The 18,599-nt window shown below is 43.1% G+C and overlaps 1 protein-coding gene across 6 annotated transcripts in view; it reads left to right on the top strand.

Annotated features, from left to right (window-relative positions):
* The window catches only part of IL1R1 (interleukin 1 receptor type 1), a 109,135-nt gene that overhangs the window by 55,097 nt on the left and 35,439 nt on the right, over window positions 1–18,599 (top strand). The window contains exon 1 of one of the 6 annotated variants that reach the window (XM_016949186.4): window positions 15,945–16,072. The exons of 2 other annotated variants lie outside the window; for them this stretch is intronic. The gene's annotated coding sequence lies outside the window, so the exon portion shown is untranslated. Of the gene's footprint in view, window positions 1–15,944; window positions 16,073–16,458; window positions 16,609–16,898; window positions 17,174–18,599 lie in introns of those variants that run through there. 3 more of the 6 variants (XM_016949183.4, XM_016949181.4, XM_016949187.4) reach the window with 3 other exon arrangements.

Raw genomic sequence — 18,599 nt, 5'->3', positions numbered from 1 at the left:
TTTGTGATGCCTGGGATGCAACAAGACACGGAATTTGAAATGGTTCTTCCCAGAAGACTTATTGCTGAGTAGGTCACAAACCATTGACGAGGAGTGGAATACAGTCAAGAGTGAATGAGTAGACAATCAGGAAAAATCAAAGAAGAAAATAGTGTCTTCAGCTCCAACCATTACCTTTTTTGAGGGACTGATTAGAAGGTTTAGATCAGTGGTTCTTAACTTCAACAGCCTTATAATGCTCTTTTTCTTAATAACTATTTCATAATATCCCCTAAGTGAAATTCATTGACAACATAACCTACTTAAGCATGATATTAAAAATTTAAATGTATTACCTTAGCTATAATGTAAAGAAGATATAAAAGGTAGTCCATATTCAGTTTCATACATACATGTGTAGACACGACTGAGCTAGAAGACAGAAAGGAGTTGTCAGATGCTTGAGCTATACACAGAGAAGTCTTTAATGCAGCAGCTGCAAATGCAGGCTGAAACAGCTTGTGCCTCGCTGGAGAGCCAAATAACATGAGTGGCATTGCTCTTGGGGATGTGGTTTTCTTCCTCCCGTGGTGAAAGATCTTTTATAAACTTTCAGAAGAAAATCAAGTTTAACTTGTCCTCAATTGACATGGTAGCTGCTTTTCTGGAAAATTTATACGTATTAAAACTGTGCGAAAAATACTTTGTGTTTATATGACAAACAGAGCTAGGCTTCAGACTCAGATTTTTATCTCCATTGAGGTCTGGTGAGATGTTTGAAAGGTTTTTTTTTTTAAGGATAGAGGACAATTTGTTGTGCTGTGCTGTCCTAGGTGTTGCAAAATGTCTAGTAGCCCCAACTTCTGCCTGGTAGATGCACACCAACCAAAAATACTCCCGCTTGTATTTAAAACTCACTTAGGTTATAGCTAATTCCAAGGCACTGTCTGTAGAGATTCTGCTCAGGTAGGGCTCTAGAATGTCCAAGAGGCTGCACAGCTAGGCATGGGAACCACTGATTCAAGCCATCCCTCTCTCTGACTCACCAGATCCCTCTGACATATCTTGGGCCAGTGGCTGTCCAGCCTGGGTTTTAAGGAGCTGGGTTTCAGTGAAGAATGTCGGTAGGTTCAGTTCTCTTCCCAGCCCTTTTAATGCAGAGGCCCCCTTGTCAGCCTAGAAGGCTGTTCTAAGCTCCTGTGCAAACCCCTCTTGTGAACCCTTGGGTGTGGCCGTCCTGGAGATGGTTGACTGGTGATCCAGATTTCAGCCTCTCCCTTCTCTGCTTTGCCCAGTGTCATGTTCAGGCCCCCTGCTTTGTCAAAAGAGAGAAACACTTTTCCCTGGGTCTCAATCCTTTGAAGTTCCATTGGGTGAGTCAGCTCCCCACTTAGCTTCAGAAGGATCCAGGACAGGTTGTCCTAAAATTAATACCTGCACATTCATGGACAGTGCATGGTGAGAGGAAGCAAAGATGGCAGAGACAACTATAACTGGTTGTGGAAAAGAGTTGAGGGAGAGAAGAGAAAATATTATTAAATGGAAGAGATTGAAAAATACTGAAATCAAGTGCAAGAACCTTTAATGGGCAGAGTTAAATGACACATTTATTCATCCAATAAATATATAAAATGCATCTACCACCTACTAGGCTTCATTCAAGACAATGATAATACGGCAGTGTATAAAACAGACCAAAACCTACCCTCATGAAGCTTACATTCTAGAGAGGGTAGACAGTTAATTAACAAGAACAAGAAGTAATATATATATAGTAAGTCAGATGGTGACACATGCTAGGAAACCCCAGTAGGGACTTCAGGTAAGACAGAAATGTGTGTGTGTGACTGTGTGTGTGTGTGTGTGTATCCATGCAACATCCAATGATCTGGGATACCTATTTGGCAACAAGAGAGGAAAATCTCTTTGGCAATAGTGATTTGGATGTTAGTAGTGTAGGAGGAATGAGAAAGCCATACTGCAATTATCAGGACAGGAAATGATTCAAGTTTGGATAGAACTATTTAACAATGAAAAATGAAGAGAAACAAAACCACTTTCACATGGCAATAATTAAATTTCTGAGTTTACGTAAAGAATCTTGTGAAACTTCTCATTCCAACCTTTTGTTTCCTTTAAGTTCTTTATTATCTTTGAGTGTTTAGATTTCAATTCTCGACAGTTCTTCACATATTGAATGAGTTTGCTCTCCTATCACACAGAGATCAAGTTATCTATGCATTTTACACTTGGTTACTTTAGACTTGAGTATTTGTGTCGAAATACCCTCCTTTTTAAATGTGGTTTTGGTTGGTGCTTTTGGAATGAGGAATTTATCAGCTGTGGTGACTCGTATATACTCTGTTAGCCAGAAATACTAGCTTACTCTTTACCCGAAAACTCCCTATTCCAAAATGACATCACACTATGAGTTTATGCCTAATGAAGCTCCAGTAACATTTGCTTATTTGCATAGTAGAAATACTGTCAGGTACACGAATTTTCTGTAATTTTCTCAATACCTCTATGGTATTACTGAATAGGTATATCATGCTCATTTTATAAGTTCAAAGAGGCTGAGTATATAAATACCCAAATATAATGAATGTTTGGCAGGTAATGATCATCTCTATCACTGACTATGTTTAAATACTTTTTATGTATTAACTTATTCTCTCAACAACCCAATAAGCTGGGGACTATTGATAACATTATTTTGCCATCAAGGGAATTGAGGCATAAGAGAAGTTAAGTAACTTGCTTAGTACCACACAGATAGTATATTGTAGAGCTGGGATACATTTGGGGCAGTTGGGCTCCATTGCCTATGCTAGTAACCATCATTCTGCACTTCCTCTAGTTCTAAAGAGCAAATCTCAAACTCCTATATGTTTTAGGGTGATTTTTAACTTTACACACAATGGCAGTGGTCAGTGGTAGAACAGTAAAAGGCAGCAATGTGAAGGGGGAAAACGATCAGTTTTGGAGAGTGTGTTGGATCCCGGTTCAGTTATTTTACTCATTGGGTAATCTGGGGCAAGTTCCTTAACTTCTCTAGGATGTCTGTTGCTGTCTACAAAACAAGAGTAGTAGCCAGTGTCGTGGCTCACTCCTGTAATCCCATAGTTTTGGGAGGTTGATACAGGAAGATCACTTGAGGCTGAGAGTTTGTGCCCAGCTTGGGCCACATAGCAAGACCCTGTCTCTAAAAAATAAAAAAGTAAACAATAAATAAGCTGGGTGTGGTGGTCCAGGCCTGTAGTCCCAGCTACTTGGGAGGCTGAGGTGAGAGGAATACTTGAGCCCAGGAGATTGAGGCTGCAGTGAGCCAAGATGGTGCTACTGAACTCCAGCCTGGGTGACAGAGTGAGACCTTGTCTCAACAACAAACAAACAAAATAAATCAACAATGAAACCCCAAAAACCTACAACAACAACAACAACAACAACAACACCACCACCACCAAAACAAGAACTCCTTCCCAAAGAAAAGTAGTAAACCATTCATGCTTATAAGCATTAAATGTGATGTCCTATTAAAGTGTCTAAATCATGGTCAGGAACCCGATAGGTGCTTGAAATCTAGAAATTTCATTCCTACATAAGGGCCAATTATTGAGCATAGGTCAGATGACCAGTTAAGAAAGCTGCGGTGCAGTAAATTGGAAAGGGAATTGGTGATGTTGGGGAATTCAGGGCAGGATTTGTACCCCCTAAAGGAGCAGTTCAAATCTCAATGATGACTTAGGATGTAGGTCCTTATGGTGAACCTGACAGGGGCTGCTGTCCTGTGAAGTATTGCTTTGAAATCGGGGTCAGGGGTGAAGCAGCTGTTGACGAGGGTGCCCCTCTCTTCTGACCTCTTGGTCTGCCCTTTCTTCTTGCTCCTATGTAGACACTTTCATGAACTACACAGTGGTCTCAGAGGGCTGCAGAAGCTTTATGTAGAGCAGACGTTCTTGAATTTTCGGTCTAAAGACCCCTTCGTACTCTTAAAAACTCTCAGAACTTTAAAGAGCTTCTGTCTACCTGGTTAATTCTATTGATATTAAGCACATTAGACATTAAAACTGAGAAATTAAAAAAATAAAATTTTAACAATTATTTAAAAATGCCGATAAACTCATTGCCTGTTAACATAAATCTCTTTTATAAAAGCAATTATTTTTAAAAAACGAAAGTATCAAAAAGAATTACCTTTTTTTACTTTGTTTACATTGTTCTGGAAATCTCTTTAATGCATTGCTCAACAGAATACAGATAAGTTCTCATATCTGCTTCTGCATTCAAGGTTGGAGAAGTTCTGCATCATGCAGTCTCTGGAAAAGTCCACTGTACGTGTGTATGAAAAAGACACATACCATGTTTGAATTATTATGAAAGTAGTTTTGACCTTGAGGACTCTGAAAGGATCTCAGGAACCTTTGAGAACTGATAACATAACATATCTTTTTCTTGGTAATAATATTTTTGAACATTCTCAGTATTCCCTCTCAGCTTCCTCCTGGTGCCTGTGTTCAAGCAATCACAATTGCTAATGATTCTTCTTGCAAAATTCTTAGGTTTGGCAACCCTGGAAATAGTAGATTTGATCTTTAGCTGTCTCCCTCACTCTTACCTTTCCTCTTTCCTTGACAGCTGTTCTTTCCTTTTCGCTCTTGGTGGCACAAGCTTGGGAGGTTTTCCATCCAGGCTGGTGCCTCTTAACTTCTCTCTCTGCCTCTAGGGCCTGACAGCTGCCAGGCTGTCCTTTATCTGACATTGTTCACAGTTTACTTCCTTCCCCCAAAGTCTTGGTTTTGACTAAAATGTATTAATTCTTGGTTATGTTTTATAAAGATATCAAAAACTTTTTCAACCAAAGTTTAAAAAAGAATTTGCAGGGTGGGGGTGGGCATGTGTAAAGAATCTCAGGCATCTTCACTGATGAACTTCAGAAACTGTGTCAGTAGATTTCTGACGCCAGCCAGGATTGAGTAATAGGCCCTAGATTTACTTTCTCATAAGAAACAACTAAATTACTCTACAAAATATGCAAAACCAGGGTTTTTAAGAATTGGACATCAGCTAAGGAAGGATAGCGATCCCTGAGAGGCAGAAAACAAAGCCCTGTGACTTCTCCTGCTTACTGATGTGAGAGTTTCCAGGCCATGGCACAGGGAAGGGTGACCCAGGCAGAGTCAGTGAGAAGACTACCCAAAGTCAGAAAAAGCGCCTCCCTAAAAGATTAGATGAAATAGTGGACAGGAGGAGGAATCATTCCTATTCTCACCAGCCAGACTGGAAAGTCTCGTAATTCATAGGGATTTGTTAGAGGACTCAGAAGCATCAAGCTTCAGAAGTGGGATAAAATGAGTCCTAGAGTGAATGGTGCTGTGGTCCTGTCTGCCGAGTCTTAAAACCAAGATCCAAAAGAATCAAACTATTCTCAATAACTCAAATGCATCCTAAGACACAAAAATATTCAGCATCTAACAAGTTAAAATCCACAATGTTTGGCATTCAACCAAAAAATTACCAGGTATGCAAATAAGGATGACAATAATGCAGAGGAAAATGAGTCAAAACCAACCAAGAACTAATAGAGATGTTAGAATTAGCAGACAAGGACATGGAAACAGTTTTTATAACTGTATTCCATAAACACAGAGGTAAGTAGAGAAACAAAAGACGTGAAAATGCCTGCGTCTAACTTCTAGAGATAACAACTACAATTTCTGAGGTAAAAAAAATGACTGGATGAGATTAATAGCAGATTAGATATTGCAGAAGAATAGATCAGTGAATCGAAAGACATAACAATAGAAACTATTAAAAAAAACCACAGAGGAGGAAAAACAAACAAGTAAAGAACAGAGCATCACGAAACAGTGGGAAAATTTCAAGTCACCAAATACACATGTAATTGGAGTCACTCAAGGGAAAAAGGGAGTGACAGAAAAAAAATTTGAAGAAATAATGGCCAGGAGTTTTCCAAGCTGAACTGAAAATTACAAACCCACATACCCAAGAAGTTCAGTGAACCTTAAGAAACTTGAGGACAAACACATCATTTCATCATAATTAAATTTCTTAAAATCAGCGATAAAGAAAAAATCTTAGAAGCCTGAGGGAAAAAATACGCCTACCAAGAAACAGCAGTGACACAGATGGTAGCAGATTCCTCATAGAAACAATGCAAGCTAGAAGAGTTTGGAGCATGATCTCTAACATACTAAAGGAAAAAATTGTCAACCAAGAATTTTATACACAGTGAAAATATCTTTCAAAAACAAAGACACAATAAAGCCATTTCAGATATATAAAAGCTGAATTAATCACCAACAGACCTGCACTAAAAAAATGTTAGAGGAAATCCTTCAGACAGAAGGAAAAGGATACTAGATGGAGATCTGGATCTATCCAAAGGATAGAGCACCAGAAATGCCAAATTATTATTTAAATGACTTCAAATGAAAATTATTTAAACAGAAGTAATAATGATGTAGTGTGAGGTTTATAGGATATGTAAAATTAAAATGAATGACAAAATAGCACAAAAGTCACGCAAGGGAAAATGAAACTATAGTATTTTAGGGTTCCTATATGTAGGGTGATACAGTATCATTTATAGGAACAGTTTTAGCACTACATACCTGTTTTAAAAAGAAGAAAATTGTCAAATGGGTGACCATAGCCTCCACCTTAAGTAACTAGAAAAAGGAATAAATTACACACCAAACAAGCAAAAGATAAGACATAATAAAGATCAAAGCAGAAAGCAACTAAATAGAAAACAGAAATACAATCAAGGACATCATTGACACCAAAGCTTTGATGTCATTTGATGACACCTTTGAGAAGATCAATAAAATTGATAAACCTTTAGCTGGATTGACTGTGGATTAAAAAGAGAAGACAGAACAATCAATGGTAGGAACTAGGTAATATCACTATACTACACCACAAATAGTAAAAGAATAATAAGGGAATACTAGGAACAAAATTAGGCATAAAACATATACTTTTAGATGAAATAGATAAATTCTTTGAAGGACCCAAGCTACCAGCTTCATTCAAAAATAAATAGATGACTTGACTAGCCCTCTATCTACTAAAGAAATTGAATTTGTAGTTAAAAATCTTCCCACAAGGCACAGTGGCTCACACCTGTAATCCTAGCACTTTGGGAGGCTGAAGCAGGAAGATCACGAGGTCAGGAGATCAAGACCATCCTGGCTAACACGGTGAAACCCCATCGCTACTAAAAATACAAAAAGTTAGCTGGGCATGGTGGCGGGCACCTGTAGTCCCAGCTACTAGGGAGGCTGAGGCAAGAGAATGGCATGAACCCAGGAGGCGGAGCTTGCAGTGAGCCCATATCGTGCCACTGCACTCCAGCCTGGGCGACAGAGCAAGACTCTGTCTCAAAAAAAAAAAAAAAAAAAAAAATCTTCCCACAAGGCAAATTCCAGGCCCAGATAACACGTCTTGTGAATTCTACCAAACATTTAAAGAAAATATAATAGTAATTCTACTCAAACTCTTCCAGAAAATTGAATAGGAGTAAATACTTCTCAACTCATGAGTTCTCCCCAACTCCGTGAGGCTAATATTACCCAGATATCAAAACCAAACAGGACATTACATGGAAAGTACAGACCAGTATTCCTCATGAGCATAGATATAAAATTCTAAACAAAATAGTAGTAAATCAAATCCAACAGTATATAAAAAAGCTAATGCATCATGACCAAGTAGGTATTATCCCAAGAATGTAAGATTGGCTTAGCATTGGAAAAATCCATAAATGTAATTCACTATATTAGTGAAACTAAAAAAAGAAAAACAATCATATAATTGTCTCAACAGATGCAGAAAAAGCACTTGGCAAAATCCAACATCTATTCCTGGTGAAAACTCTTAGCAAACTGAGAAGGAAACTTCTTCAATCCAATAAGGGATGTGTACGAAAGGTCTATAGCTAACATCATACTTAATGAAAGCTACCCTCCTAGGATCAGGAACAAGGCAAGAACATCCACTTTCCCCACTTCTATTTAACAGTGTATTAAGGGATCTAGCTGGTGCAAAAAAAAAAAAAATCAAGATATGAAATAAAAGGTATCCAGATTGGAAAAGAAAAGAGATTCTATTTGTAGACAACATAGTCGTCTATGTAGGAAACAGTATGGAATCTATTCAAAATCTACTAGAACTAATAAGTGAGTTTTGTAGGTTATAAGATCAATAGACAAAAATCAGTTGTATACTAGCAATGAGCATTCAGGAATTGAAATTTAAAAACAATAGCCTTCACAATAGCATCCAGTAATTTGAAAAACAGGAATAAATCTGGCCAAAGATATGCAAGATCTGTATGTGAAGCGGTGGTGATGGCAGAGACTATTCTGCCCCTGAGCCCACGATGTGCCTGGCACTGTTCTTGTCGGTGTTCTCTGCACTCTACCCTTCCTGTCTTAGGCTGCTCTCTCTGCAGTCTGTTCAGGGTCTTTCCAAATTACCAGCTTTTTCTGGGTCCTTCAGATACCTGCATCACTACTTTCTTTCTTTTCTTTCTTTTTTTTTTTTTTGAGACAGAATTTCGCTCTTGTTGACCAGGCTGGAGCGCAATGGCACAGATTTCGGCTCACTGCAACCTCCGCCTCCTGGGTTCAAGCGATTCCTCTGCCTCAGCCTCCCGAGTAGCTGGGATTACAGGCATGTGCCACCACGCCCAGCTAATTTTGGATTTTTAGTAGAGACGGGTTTTCTCCATGTTGGTCAGGCTGGTCTCGAACTCCCTAGCTTAGGTGATCCGTCCACCTCGGCCTCCAAAAGTGCTAGGATTACAGACATGAGCCACCATGCCCGGCCTGCATCACTACTTTCAAGAAGATAGCAGAGAAAACAGAAAAAGCAATCAATACTTTCTCAATCACCATATTCTTCCTGAGGGTCTCTCCTTCTCTTGAGACTGCAGAAGGAAGAAACTCTCATCCTAGTAAACTTGTGGCTTTCCTCTTCTTTTAAACTTTTACATGCTGGGACTCATTCTTCGTGTTCTTAGGAAAACCTGGGTTCTGGGTGCATACCTACACCTGTTTTTCACGGGCATCTTCTAATTTAGAGACTGTTTCCCTTTGTCATTATTTTCATGCCCAGATTTAGCTGGGATATTGCTAGGTTATTTACAAGCACACAGCTAATATGTCAAAGGAACAAGGCAGAGGACCATAACTCATTTTTTTTTTCTTGGAGAATAAACAAAAAGGAATGACAAAAATGTAGAACATGGTAAGATTTTACAATTTTTTTGGCTAATGTAATGCTATCTAAAATCTGTTTTTTTAAAATCAAAAGGTAATAAACACTCTGTTGCTGATTTTATGAACCTATGCCTGGGAACCACAGTGTTGCCTCTGCTGGATATCACTGTGGGGGCAGCAGAACTTTGTGGGCGGTACCTACAATAAAAAATGCTTCACGCTGTTCTTTGTAGCTGACTGCTTCTGACATTCTGAGCATTGATCGAGTTGCCTATGAATGTTTTGGGACAGGGGATGAAGACACTCCTCACCCCTACAAAGTACATGCATTCCTATCTCTGAAGCTCTTACATTTATTTTTACTAGAAAAATTAGAATATAGGCATGAATCCATGTATTTACAAAGTATTATGTTAATGAATATAACAATTATAATATTATTCAAACTGAGAACCTAATATACAGAGGATATGTGAGAGCAGGTAGGATTTGATCAAGCAATGAAATACAGAACGAATGACCACCTGGTTGATCAAAAGGAAAGAGGAAGAGTGTGAAGAAGATTCTTGCTCGAGTACGGATTTAAAACGACCAGATTGTCCATTTTGGATGAAGACTGGCTTTCTAGAGAAGGACTTTTGTTCTAGAGTCCCTGAATTATCTAAACCTTAAGCAGCTATGTCCAATGAACATTTTGGGGTGAAGGAATGTCCTATATCTGTTCTGTCTAATATGATAGCCTCTAGCAATGTGTGGGTATTGAGCTCTTGAAATGTGGCTAGTGCAACTGAGGGATTACATTTTTTATTTCATTTAATTTAAAATAATTTAAATAGTCACGTTTCCAGAGGCTACATGAATTGCACAGCACAGATCTGGAGGAATAAAAGGGAATCCAGTAGCCACCTTCTGAGACTCCATGCCTAAGTCACACTCAGGGTACCTCTGCCCAAAATCTTGTCCAGTTCTGGGTCCTAAGTCTTTCATGCCATTACTGGGGAATTCACTTGATAGGCTTCTATTATTCCCTGTCTCAGGAGGACTCAAGATCAGTGGCTTTGGCCTCTGAGGACAAACAAGCTTATATTCTAGATCGTATGCTGAGCTTTTCAGCAGGTCTAACTATCCCAGAGTAGGAACAACTCAGCACTGCCATCCAGGCTCTTAACACAGTAATCTACCCATGATAGGGCAAGAAACAAAGAAGGAATCAGTGGTCCTATCGCCTCTTCTCCCAACCCCTGGGCCCGAGGCAGAGAACTTTCCTAGCTCCCATTGTCCCTCAGGGCAATCATGGATAACAGTATTTTTTTTTTTTTTTTTTGAGACGGAGTCTCACTCTGTCACCCAGGCTAGAGTGCAGTGGCATGATCTTGGCTCATTGCAACCTCTGCCTCCTGGGTTCAAGCGATTCTCTTGCCCCAGCCTCCCAAGTAGCTGGGATTACAGGTGTGCACCACCATGCCAAGCTAATTTTTTGTATCTTTAGTAGAGACGGGGTTTCCCCATGTTGGCCAGGCTGGTCTCGAACCCCTGACCTCGTGATCTACCCTCCTCGGCCTCCCAAAGTGCTGGGATTACAGGTGTGAGCCACTGTGCCCGGTTGGATAACAGTAATTCTTGATGGAAAGCCATTCAGCTATTGCTGAGCTGTTGCCAAGTTGTTTGTTCTGAAGAAATACAAGAGGAATGGTTGGGTGTGAATGTAATAGTTGGACATTAGGGAAATGATTAAGCAAATATGGCACTCCTGCGTCTGACCAGATTTTTCTTCTTCCTTTGCTGATAGTGGCCTGCTCTTCACTCTTCCAAGTATCTTTACTAGTGGAGACTTACCTCTCATGGACTCTATTAGTTCCCAGAAAATCACTGAATGACAACACTAGAAACAAAATCATTCTAGTTAACATTTCCTCAAAAGTACATAGTTATAGCTACTTCTTTTACTCAAAATAGTATATTCAAAACTAAACCTATTTGACCATCTCATAGCTCTCAGCTTTTGTTTGCTGGTCATAATAATAATCTTAAGGAAGCCCTTTGTAATTGGACATTGCTCAGAGGTGATGCTGGAGAAGGGAGGATAGGTGTTGTTTAATTCTGAGACACCTTGCATGCTAGACTGAAGTTATATGGTACAAGATAAGCCATGGAGAACTGTGACACATTCCTGAGTACAGTCATTGTTTTGATGATCTATTATTTTGCTAGAATCTACCCTGAAACTTGATGACTCAAAACAACAGTGTATTATTATCTCTCATGATTTTGTGGGTTGATGAGGCTCAGGTAGGTGGTTCTTATTTGGGGCCTGTCATGCAGTTGTAGCCAGACAGCCACTAACTAGAATTGACTGGCCTAACATCCAAGATGGTGCACTGCCATGGCTGGAATGTACTTTGGCTGACAGCTGGGGCTGTGGATTGGAGCACTTGTACATGGTATACATGTGGCTCGAGCTTCCTAACACTACGGTGGTCTCGGGACCGTCATGGTCCTTACCTGGCAAGCTCTGGGCATCAAGACTGAGTGTTCTAAGAGGCCCAGGAAGAACCTGAAAGGCTTTCCATGATTGAGCTCAGAAATCCCAGAAAGTCAATTCCACCATATTCTATTGGTTGAAATTGTTTGAACAAGTCAATAAGCCAGTCCAGATTCAAGAGGAGGAAAATTAGACTTTACCTCTAAATTAGATGAGAAGCAAAGAATTTGCAGTTATCTTTAGTTTACCACATTGATCTTATTAAAAGGAAGCCACCTAGAGAAAATACATTGACAGTTATATTCAGAAAGATTAAAAGGTTGAAAGGCTCCAACACGAAAATCTAGATTTTGGAAATTGCTTGTGTAAAAGGAAAAGTGACAAAACTTAGAGATCAATTACAAAAAATTGCAGAAAACCAAAGATGGTGGGACTGTGTGGAATTACAAGGGAAAGAGTATTACATTTAAGAATAAGTTTAAAAAGGGTTGTATTCTTCACATGTCTGGCATATGATGGAGAACAGAGGTTAGAACAGGCACTTCTTGGATGATGGGAAGGGCTGCCTTTTGGGTGACCATAGACAGTTCAGTTCCTGGTGCTTCAAATTTTGTGTGTTAAAGCAATCAGAAGCCAGTGGCATGAGAGACAGAGGCCACTAATCTGGTTCTGTTAGGTGCAACAGTACTTGGTTGTCGCCAAGTCTATTGGCCTCTGGAACTTACTGTGCTATATCTATTAACATGGGAAAAACCAGGTGCAAGAAGCCTCTTTCACTCATTTGCCTTCATTGAGCAAGATTCAAGCTGCAATTAGCACAAACAGTTGGCTGGTTTGCCTGTCACTTATGTCTTATCTTCCTCCTCTTATTAAGGAGGTTAAGAAATGGTTTATTGCCTATGACCGTCTTATGAAATATGTCACACTTTCTCATCAGCTCTTATTTCCTGTTCACATGTGGCTTTCTGGTTGGTAAAGGTCTTATTAAATCAGAGGAATTTGAACGGAAAGATAATCATAGTAGCCCACCACCAATTGCCTAGGGAAAGGGAGAGTGTTGAGTAGATTGAAACTGAGAAGTTGTAGTGAGAAAAAGTAAGGCGAAATGTACATAAGAAAATAGTTACTTGAAAGTCAGCAGATGGAAAATGTATGAGAGGAGCGAAAAAAAACCTAGGCTGTAGAAGGAAGTCCATCTAGGACAGTGGTTTCCAATCTGTGTTGTGGTTCTGTGAGAGTTTACTGGCAGTGCCATAAATAACAAAAATATGTGTAGCAAATTAAGAATCGCAGAGGCCCTCTGTGCAAAAATGTAATTTTCTTTATTTCTTTACAATTGAAGCCAACTAGACTTAGGAATTCTCATTTCCACCTGATGGTAGAAAAAGATCTCACTAATTTAGAGTTGTTTTGTCCCCACTGGTTCAAGACTCAGTCTCTCTGGGGGTAGTAACACAATCTCTTCAGAATTCTTTCCTTCCAAACCCTGCATTTGTTTTTTCTGAAGGATCAATGGAGTTCTTTGGGGGTGGTGGGGCTAAAGTGGACTGAGCTGAAGAATGGCTGTCCTGGTGTCCCGGGAGGGGTTCTGGTCCATGAGTTATCCTCTGTTCTTGAAAACTTCAGCTAGGACCATGCTTGTCCCATCAGACTAGGTCCAAGGGCTCTTTGGTCTTCTTAGCTTCTTCACTGCCCCCTTTGAGTGTCTGGGGACTCTCAGCTGCTTTACTTGAACACTCTGGGATGCACTGGACTTTTCTCAAGGCAGCCTGTCCTGAGGCCCAGGCATATCTGCTGCCAGGCCTGCTGTTTGGCTCAGGCCATGTTGGACACGGGGCTTTGCTATGACCCTGGTGGTGTCCAGAACTAGGCTGGGAAGCCAAATGGCATCCCTCTCTTCCAGTCTTCTCCATCAACCTCTTCACTCAGGAGGAGGCCAGGTGATGCTGTTTGGATATTTGTCCCAGCCCAAATCTCATGTTAAAATGTAATCCCCAATGTTGGAGGTGGGGGCTGGTGGGAGTTGTTTGGATCATGGGGGTAGATCCCTCATGAATGGCTTGGGCCATCCCCTTGGTGATAAGCGAGCTTTTGCTCTGAGTTCACATGAGATCTGGTCATTTAAAAGTGAGTGGCACCTCCCGCACCTCTCTCTCGCTTCCTCCTGCTCTGGCCATGTGACATACCTGCACCTCCTTCACCTTCTGTCATGATTGTTAGTTTCCTGAGGCCTCCTCAGAAGCCCAACAGATGCCAGTGCCATGCTTCCTGTATAGCCTGCAGAACCATGAGAGAATTAAATCTCTTTTCTTATAAATTTCCCAGTTTCAGGTATTTTTTTATAGCAATGTAGGAATGGCCTAACACACCAGGATTTCTCTTATTAGGTGGTGCTGAAGAGTGGAAGCTCTGAGTCACTCCTCAGAAACCTTTCAGGGTCTAGTAAACAGCAGCCTCCTCCCTCTGCTTCTCCCCTTCCCACCTGCTGGTCAACTCTGTTCCTTGGAGTGGGAACAAAAACAAATAGCTTTACATTACCATACATTCTTCTGTACTCCGTGGTTTATGATGTAAACCTTATGGTCTAAGTTGTCCAATACTTTGGCTTTGGAGGTTCAAGGAAAAAAAACGTAAAATACTTCTTCTTTCAAGCCTAGCCTTAATGTTTATAATGGACAGTCTTTCAAAATGTCCTGCCACATGGGCCATAGGAGATGCTTTATTTTTCAGGCATTGGATTATGTTGTGTTGGTCAATATGATTTTGTTTCATGTGCATTATCAGAAACTCTTCCCAAAGAGGGTCCTGGGATCTGATCAGCTAGACAGGTGGAGGAGAAACTGAAAACCCTCAGGGGACAGGGTCTCAGTTAAGTCTCCTGAATGATAAGCATTTCAGAGGTGGGAGGGAGACACCCCGGAAGGTGTCCAGAGGCTAACAATGCTATTTCTGTTTCTTGTAAGTTTTTGTCCAAGATGTGGATCATTGGATTGCATCACTAGCATACAATGTCAGTGTAAGCGGTAGGCTTTACACTAAAGCATGTTGATGTGCTCAGAGCATTTTTGTGGTGCTGAGACCAGAGCAGATAGGGATACAGGGATGACAGTCTCCACCTTACGGGAGCCTCCTACCCAGGGGATGGAGTGAGACAGGCAGGCACACCAGTTATCCAAGGAAAGGAAATAAAGGGAAGGAGAGAGTCAGTGAAAGTGGTCAGGATGGCTAAGTAAGGGAGAAGGTGACTTCAAGGTCCCAGATAGAACAGTGGTAATAAGGTGAGAAAGAGGAGGTCTTCCAATTCCATTTCTGTGTTGGGCGGGTGTTTGAGAGTCCCACCTGGGTCTAGAGGCCTGCATGTCTAGCAGGACACTGGGTAGGAGTGGCTGAACGGGGACAACACTTAAAAAAGACAAAAATTACGGATTTTATTTCTACATGGTTGCACAAATCAATTTCACTTTCTACTTGTAAACTGCTTAAAAACCTTCATTATGAAAATGGAAGGACGAATTTATGTTCACCATCATAGTGCTTCTGGGCTGGTTCCACAGCATGGAGCCAGGCCCACCTGCTGTAGCTTTCAGAACTGCCATTTGGACACGTGGTTGAAGCAGCCTTCAGTTGGAGGATTCACAGTAATGGCATCACTGTGGGAGCTTAGAGGAACAACTGCTTGCAACCCCAGCTGCACTGGAATTACCTGGGAGCTTTAAAAACACTGCCTTTTGGGCCTCAGCCCCAGAGACTCTGACGTGACTGATCTGAACACAGGAGTGTCATGTCCTCCCGTGATTCTGAGTGGAGTCAAGGCTGTGAGACCTTCTGCTGTATAAAGGAATATTGAGAGCTGGGATTGTTAAGGAATTCTCATAATGCTACGTCACTGGCCTCTGATGTAAGCCTGCTTTCTCGAGAAAAAGGAACCATAAAAGCTTCTGGAAACAGATTGTTTAAGAATGAGAAATTGTCATCATGCCAGGTTGCAAGACAGCTTTTAGGGCAGATGAGCTTCTGCTGCTCATTCCTTCATCTTTTCCTCCAGCCTGGATTTGTCCGGGGGCAGCTGAGGCTCAGGTTACCTCAATTCTTGAGTTTCTAAAGAGGCATATCCAGGGGTGGGTTACGAGAACAAGAGCCTGCCCAGTCTGAAAGGGATGCAGGAAGGGGCGGTGTGTACTAGAAGGAAGGAAGCTATCATCATTTATTAAAACTCTTCTTGGAGGATGGCCCATGAAGACCTCCAAACAAGCTGGAGGGGCCAGTCACTTGCTGAAGACTAGCGAAGTGGAGGGGGAAAGCCCGAGGGAGCTGCAGACTCGACCACTGCGCCCTCCCCTCCTCTCCCTGCAAGGAGCCCAAGGTGTGATCCTGCCAGGCGTTCGTTCGCTGCATGACCTCGGCCATCCTTCCATTCCCCTGGGTGTGAATTCTCATTGGCAAAGTGAGCTGGTGGGCATAAGTGGGTTTTAAGTTTAAAAATTTAAAAACCCTGTCTGCCCCCAAGTGTGGTATCAAGATTTTATAGTATGACACTTAAATTGCTTTTTTCATCCGGGCGCGTAACAGCAACAATGAAACCAGCAGATAACGCGTGAGTAGTATCAGCTCTGGGCCTGGCACTATTTTATATGTATTAGCTCATTTTTTAAAAAAAACTGTTTTCAACCACTCCATGAGACGAGTGCTGTTATGATCCCTTTTCACAGAAGAGGAAACGGAGGTACAAAGAAATTAGTGCACAAAGCCAGTCGGAGAGAGCCCCGGGCCAGGCACCAAGCTCCAGAGGTCGCTCTGGCGAGCGTTTGCTTCGGGATCTGATGCCCTGGAGTCGCCAACTCAATTCGCGGGTCGCAGCCAGGCTCCATGGGGGTAGTAGAGCCAGGTCGTGGTGGCTAGGTGAGTTGTCTCAACTAACTCTAGTGGAGCCGCCGCAGCCCTGGAGGAGCCGGGCCGCGACTCGAGAGCGCCCGGCAGTTCTCCAGTGCTTTGGAACCGGCGGGACCCCTGCGGGCTACCCGGGGCAGGGCGGTGTCCGCAGCGGTCTGTCCAGCCGCGCCTGCTCCTCCGGGTGGAGAGTTGGGACACCCGGCCAGCTCGCTCGCAGCCCGCGGACTGGCCCAGCCGAGCCGTCTCCGCCCGTTCCCCGCCCCCGCAGCGGCGGGGCTAGAGCCAGAGCCGCGCCCGGCAGTTCCCGGCCGCGAGGGCGGGCGCAGCTTGTGCCCGGCGGCCGGAGCCGACTCGGAGCGCGCGGCGCCGGCCGGGAGGAGCCGGAGCGCGGCCGGGCCGGGCAGTGGGGGCGCCGGCCTGCCCCGCGCGCCCCAGGGAGCGGCAGGAATGTGACAGTCGCGCGCCCGCGCACCGAAGCACTCCTCGCTCGGCTCCTAGGGCTCTCGCCCCTTCGAGCTGGGCCGGGTTCCGCCCGGGGCTGGGATCCCATCACCCTCCACGGCCGTCCGTCCAGGTACGGGGAAGCTGGAGCATCCGGGGACTAGGTAGGGGTGAGACGGCCCACAGCCTTGACACCTTCGAGTCCCCCGCTCTGCAGGACGCCGTGAGCGTCCTCCCTAAGTTGCACTTGGTTGTCAGAGTGTGTTGTGTAAGAAGGGGATGGCGGTGAGGTCTGCGTGTGTGTGTTTCTTGTGTGGAGCAAGAGTTAACGTTGTTCAGGTCGTTTGAAGGAACTTGCCAGTTGTTCTGGAGGGGGGTTCTAGGTAGGCGTGTGACTTCCCGTGTGAATGGCTTTCAGGTTTTCTATCCGGCTACGTTCTACAGGTTCAGGAGCGTCCCTCTTAGAGGTTAGGCTCAGGACCGTCAGTCTCCTTAACAAGGTAAGGGCTGAGGCCTTAACCACACTGGGGAGGGTAACTTGTTACCCCTCCAGATAAAAGATGGTGCTAGGGAATGTAGCTACAAGCAAGTAGGCGCTGAGAAGACACTCATTATTTACAACAGGCATGCCCGGCACTTTACAGTTTATAAGCCCTTTACAGCAACTGGTCTTTTACCCTCCCTACAGTCTCGTGAGGAGGGTGCTGTCATCACCCCTGTTTTACAGCGGGGGAAGCAGAAGTTTAGGTGACTAACTTGTTGGAGGGTGATGTCCTGAAGGAGGGTAAGACCTCTGCATGCAGCCCCCCTCTGTCTTCCCTCGCACTCGTCCTGCCTGCCAGGGCTTTCTCCTCTGCACTGCCGGGAGGAAGGAAGGCCGCTGGGAAGGCACGCAGATGCTGGCTCCTGCTGGGCTGTCTCTCCACTGCCTTATCTTTGGGGCAGGGTAGCTTCTCAGATGGCCACATTCCTGTGATTTAGCTTTACATTCTAGGAACTGAGGCAAGGGACACCATGAACTTGGGCTCTTGATGTCATAGAGCAAGGGTCCATTCGTTACGGGAATGTGATGGATGTCTCAGTCGCTGCGGTTTGGTGCCAGGCTTCTGGACATTGAATGTATGAAACAGAACTCCATGACTATTGATGAGCTGAGGAAAGCCAGAGGTGGCATGGGGACATTCACTGTCCTTTTTGCCATCCAGTTTACCAAGCGGCTATTGGCATTTTTTTCTTTCTCAATCCCTTCTAATTTATTGTGTGATATCTCATTTGATATTTCATTTAATATTCTGTATTCATATCCGATGTTAACGTTTATGCTAGACAGAAAGGTAGAGCCTTTGAGAATGGGGTTTGCTGGGGCAGGGGTGTGGAACTCTGATTTATTTTCAGTCTCTGGCTAGCTGCCAAGCTGCTGTGTGTGAAGCGTCTCCTGCACCCGTCCACTCTCATGTGGCCTCCATGCTGTTCAGGAAAGGATATTTGATCTGAATTCTCACATGACCTTGGCAGGCCCAGAGCAGCCCCCCCATTTCTAATAGGCCCTGCTCGTATGC

The sequence above is a fragment of the Pan troglodytes genome, chromosome 12, assembly GCF_028858775.2.
Source record: "Pan troglodytes isolate AG18354 chromosome 12, NHGRI_mPanTro3-v2.0_pri, whole genome shotgun sequence".
In the NCBI taxonomy this organism is placed as follows: domain Eukaryota; kingdom Metazoa; phylum Chordata; class Mammalia; order Primates; family Hominidae; genus Pan; species Pan troglodytes.
Note: the sequence above shows the minus strand (reverse complement) of the source record. Positions and strands in the feature narration are given on the sequence as shown.